Source organism: Manis pentadactyla, chromosome 6 (assembly GCF_030020395.1).
Source record: "Manis pentadactyla isolate mManPen7 chromosome 6, mManPen7.hap1, whole genome shotgun sequence".
NCBI lineage: Eukaryota > Metazoa > Chordata > Mammalia > Pholidota > Manidae > Manis > Manis pentadactyla.
The window spans coordinates 58,565,888-58,571,845 of record NC_080024.1 but is presented as its reverse complement, the minus strand read 5'-3'; positions in this window follow the sequence as shown (position 1 = coordinate 58,571,845).

Below are 5,958 nucleotides of genomic sequence, written 5' to 3'. Positions count from 1 at the left end.
TTTTTCCATTTATTCATTTTTTAAATTTTGGTATCATTAGTCTACAATTACATGAAGAACATTATGTTTACTAGGCTCCCCCCTTAACCAGGTCCCCCCCACATACCCCTTCACAGTCACTGTCCATCAGTGTAGTAAGATGCTGTAGAATCACTTCTTGTCTTCTCTGTGTTGTAGAGCCCGCCCTGTACCCCCTCCATATAATACATGCTAATTGTAATGCCACCTTTCTTTTTCCCACCCTTATACCTCCCTTCCCACCCATCCTCCCTAGTCCCTTTCCCTTTGGTAACTGTTAGTCCATTTGTGGGTTCTGTGATTCTGCTGCTGTTTTGTTCCTTCAGTTTTTCTTTGCTCTTATACTCCACATATGAGTGAAATCGTTTGGTACTTGTCTTTCTCTGCCTGGCTTATTTCACTGAGCATAATACCCTCTAGCTCCATCCATGTTGTTGCAAATGGCAGGATTTGTTTTCTTCTTATGGCTGAATAATATTCCATTGTGTATATGTACCACATCTTCTTTATCCATTCATCTACTGATGGACATTTAGGTTGCTTCCATTTCTTGGCTATTGTAAATAGTGCTGCGATAAAAATAGGGGTGCATCTGTCTTTTTCAAACTGGAGTGCTGCATCCTTAGGGTAAATTCGTAGAAGTGGAATTCCTGGGTCAAATGGTATTTCTATTTTAAGCATTTTGAGGAACCTCCTTACTGCTTTCCACAATGGTTGAACTAATTCACATTCCCACCAACAGTGTAGGAGGGTTACCCTTTCTCCACAACCTTGCCAACATATGTTGCTGTTTGTCTCTTGGATGGTGGTGATTCTTACTGGTGTGAGGTGATATCTCATTGTGGTTTTAATTTGCATTTCTCTGATGATTAGCGATGTGGAGAATCTTTTCATGTGCCTGTTGGCCATCTGGATTTCTTCTTTGGAGAACTGTCTATTCATCTCCTCTGCCCATTTTTTAATTGGATTATTTGCTTTTTGGTTGTTGAGGTGTGTGAGCTCTTTATATATTTTGGTTGTCAATCCTTTATCAGATCTGTCATTTATGAATATATTCTCCCATACTGTAGGATACCTTTTTGTTCTATTGATGGTGTCCTTTGCTGTACAGAAGCTTTTTAGCTTGATATAGTTCACCTTGTTCATTTTTGCCTTTGTTTCCCTTGCCCAGGGAGATATGTTCATGAAGAAGTCACTCATGTTTATGTCCATGAGATTTTTGCCTATTTTTTTTCTAAGAGTTTTATGGTTTCATGACTTACATTCAGATCTTTGATCCATTTCGAATTTACTTTTTTGTATGGGGTTAGACAGTGATCCAGTTTCATTCTCTTACATGTAGCTGTCCAGTTTTGCCAGCACCATCTGTTGAAGAGACTGTCATTTTCCCATCGTATGTCCATGGCTCCTTTATTGAATACTAATTGACCATATATGTTCGGGTTAATATTTGGAGTCTCTATTCTGTTCCAGTGGTCTGTGGCTCTGTCTTGTGTTAGTACCAAATTGTCTTGATTACTGTGGCTTTGAAGTAGAGCTTGAAGTTGGGGAGCAAGATCCCCCTCACTTTATTCTTCCTTCTCAGGATTGCTTTGGATATTCGGGGACTTTTGTGTTTCCATATGAATTTTTGAACTATTTGTTCCAGTTCATTGAAGAATGCTGTTGGTAATTTGATAGGGATTGCATCGAATCTGTATATTGCTTTTGGCAGGATGGCTATTTTGACGATATTAATTCTTCCTAGCCAGGGGCATGGGATGAGTTTCCATTTGTTAGTGTCCTCTTTAATTTCTCTTAAGAGTGTCTTGTAGTTTTCGGGGTATAGGTGTTTCACTTCCTTGGTTAGGTTTATTCCTAGGTATTTTATTCTTGTTGATGCTATTGTGAATGGAATTGTTTTCCTGATTTCTCTTTCTATTAGTTCATTGTTAGTGTATAGGAAAGCCACAGATTTCTGTGTGTTAATTTTGTATCCTACAACCTTGCTAAATTCTGATATTAGTTCTAGTAGTTTTGGAGTGGAGTCTTTAGGGTTTTTTATGTTCAATATCATGTCATCTGCAAATAGTGACAGTTTGACTTCTTGTTTACCAATCTGGATTCTTTTTATTTCTTTGTTTTGTCTAATTGCCATGGCTAGGACCTCCAGTACTATGTTGAAGAACAGTGAGGAGAGTGGGCATCCCTGTCTTGTTCCCGATCTCAGAGGAGAAGCTTTCAGCCTCCCTCTGTTCAGTATGATGTTAGCTGTGGATTTATCATATATGGCCTTTATTATGTTGAGGTACTTGCCCTCTATTCCCATTTTGTTGAGAGTTTTTATCATGAATGAATGTTGAATTTTGTTGAATGCTTTTTCAGCATATATGGAGATGATCATGTGGTTTTTGTCCTTCTTTTTGTTTATGTGGTGGATGATGTTGATAGACTTTCGAATGTTGTACCATCCTTGCATCCCTGGGATGAATCCCACTTGGTCATGGTGTATGATCCTTTTGATGTATTTTTGAATTTGGTTTCCTAATATTCTGTTGAATATTTTTGCATCTATGTTCATCAGGGATATTTGTCTGTAGTTTTCTTTTTTGGTGGTGTCTTTGCCTGGTTTTTGTATTAGGGTGATGTTGGCTTCATAGAATGAGTTTGGGAGTATTCTCTCCTCTTTTATTATTTGGAAAACTTTAAGGAGAATGGGTATTATGTCTTCCCTGTATGTCTGATAAAATTCCAAGGTAAATCCATCTGGCCCGAGGATTTTTTCTTGGATAGTTTTTTGATTACTGCTTCAATTTCATTGCTGGTAATTGGTCTGTTTAGATTTTCTGTTTCTTTCTGGGTCTTGGAAGGTTGTATTTTTCTAGGAAGTTGTCCATTTCTCCTAGGTTTTCCAGCTTCTTAGCATATAGGTCTTCATAGTAGTCTTTAATAATTCTTTGTATTTCTGTGGGGTTCGTCCTGATTTTTCCTTTCTCGTTTCTGATTCTGTTGATGTGTGTTGACTGTCTTTTTCTCTTAATAAGTCTGGTTAGAGGCTTATCTCTTTTGTTTATTTTCTCAAAGAACCAGCTCTTGGTTTCATTGATTATTTCTATTGTTTTATTCTTCTCAATTTTATTTATTTTTTCTCTGATCTTTATTACGACCCTCCGTCTGCTGACCTTAGGCCTCATTTGTTCTTCTTTTTCCAATTTCGATAATTGTGACATTAGACCATTCATTTGGGATTGTTCTTCCTTCTTTAAATATTCCTGGATTGCTGTATACTTTCCTCTTAAGGCTGCTTTTGCTGTGTCCCACAGAAATTGGGGCTTTGTGTTGTTGTTGTCATTTGTTTCTATATATTGCTGGATCTCCATTTTAATTTGGTCGTTGATCCATTGATTATTTAGGAGCATGTTGTTAAGCCTCCATATGTTTGTGAGCCTTTTTGCTTTCTTTGTACAATTTATTTCTAGTTTTATACCTTTGTGGTCTGAAAAGTTGGTTGGTATGATTTCAATCCTTTGGAATTTTCTGAGGCTCTTTTTGTGGCCTAGTATGTGGTCTATTCTGGAGAATGTTCCATGTGCACTTGAGAAGAATGTGTATCCTGTTGCTTTTGGATATAGAGTTCGATAGATGTCTATTAGGTCCATCTGTTGTAGTGTGTTGTTCAGTGTCTCTGTGTCCTTACTTATTTTCTGTCTGGTGGATCTGTCCTTTGGAGTGAGTGGTGTGTTAAAGTCTCCCAAAATGAATGCATTGCATTCTATTTCCTCCTTTAATTCTGTTAGTATTTGTTTCACTTATAATGGTGCTCCTGTATTGGGTGTATATATGTTTATAATGGTTATATCCTCTTGTTGGACTGAGCCCTTTATCATTATGTAATGTCCTTCTTTGTCTTTTGTTACTTTCTTTATTTTGAAGTCTGTTTTGTCTGATACCAGAATTGCAACACCTGCTTTCTTCTCTTTGTTGTTTGCATGAAATATATTTTTCCATCCCTTGACTTTAAGTCTGTGCATGTCTTTGGGTTTGAGGTGAGTCTCTTGTAAGCAGCATATGGATGGATCTTGCTTTTTTATCCATTCTATTACTCTGTGTCTTTTGATTGGTGCATTCAGTCCATTTACATTTAGGGTGATTATTGAAAGGTATGAACTTATTGCCATTGCAGGCTTTAAGTTTGTGGTTACCAAAGGTTCAGGGCTAGCTTCTTTACTATCTTACTGTCTAACTTAACTCGCTTGTTGAGCTATTATAAACGCGGTCTGATGATCTTTATTTCTCTCCCTTCTTATTCCTCCTCCTCCCTTCTTCCTATGTTGGGTGTTTTGTTCTGTGCTCTTTTTAGGAGTGCTCCCATCTAGAGCAGTCCCTGTAGGATGCCCTGAAGAGGTGGTTTGTGGGAGGCAAATTCCCTCAACTTTTGCTTGTCTGGGAATTGTTTAATCCCTCCTTCATATTTAATGATATTCATGCTGGATACAGTAGTCTTGGTTCAAGGCCCTTCTGTTTCATTGCATTAAGTATATCATGCCATTCTCTTCTGGCCTGTAGGGTTTCTGTTGTAAAGTCTAATGATAGCCTGATGGGTTTTCCTTTGTAGGTAACCTCTTTTTTCTCTCTGGCTGCCTTTAATTCTTTGTCCTTGTCTTTGATCTTTGCCATTTTAATTATTATGTGTCTTGGTATTGCCCTCCTTGGATCCCTTGTCATGGGAGTTCTGTGTACCTCTGTGGTCTGAGAGGCCATTTCTTCCCCTAGTTTGGGGAAGTTTTCCGCAATTATTTCTTCAAAGACACTTTCTATCCCTTTTTCTCTCTCTTCTTCTTCTGGTATCCCTATAATGCGTATATTGTTCCTTTTAGTTGGTCACTCAGCTCTCTTAAAATTCTTTCATTCTTGGAGATCCTTTTATCTCTCTCTGCATCAGCTTCTCTGTGTTCCTGTTCTGTTTTCTAGTCCATTAATGGTCTCTTGCATCTCGTCCATTCTGTTTTGAAGTCCTTCCAGAGCTTGTTTTATTTCTGAATTCTCCTTCCTTAGTTCTTGCATATTTCTCTGCAAGTCCATCAGCATGGTTATGACTTTTGTTTTGAATTCTTTTTCAGGAAGACTGGCTAAATCTATCTCCCCAGATTCTTTCTCAGGGGAAGATGTAGCAGATGCCGAAGCTGTCTGGGTTAGTCTTGTCTGGATCATATTTTTTTGCCTTTTCATGTTGACAGGTGCTTTTGACTGTCAGCTAGGAGGGCCAAACTTTTCACTTGCTACTGGCCTTTCTTTACTGGGACAACTGCGACCCCTAGTGGCTTGTGTTGGGTAATTGCATGTAGGCTGGGTCTTTGTGTCTTACCCTGCCGAAGTGTTGGAATTTTCATTTCTGTGGGTGTGTTTTGCCTTAGGCTGTTTCTCTGCTTTCGCAGCGCCCAGAGGGGTAATGGACGGGGGTGCTGTTTGGCTGTTTACCTCCATGAAGGGTCTCAGAGATGTTGCCCAGGGGGTTAGTGCACCCGGTTTTCCCTGTAATTTCCAGCCACTGGGCTGTGACCTGTGTTGTTTCCCTCTAGCTGTTAAATCCCTGTCCCTTTAAGACTTTCAAAAAGCACTCGCTTTTCTTTGTTACAGGGGCATCAGCTTCGGCACCCGCTCAGAGGTCTTGCTGCCCTATTTCCCTAGTTTCCAGCCCTCCACGCATGCACTGTGTCTGTGCTCTGGTGCAGGTGGCTGGGGCTGGGTGTCTAGCAGTCCTGGGCTCCCTCTCCCTCCTGCCGGGAGCTGGGGGGAGGTGTACTCGGGTCCCGCCGGGCCGGGGCTTGTATCTTACCCCTTTCACCAGGCGCTGGGCTCTCGCACGTGTGGATGTAGTCAGGCTGTTGTCCTGTGTCTTCTGGTCTCTCTTTTAGGATTAGTTGTATTTGTTGTATTTTCAAAAATATATATGTTTTTGGG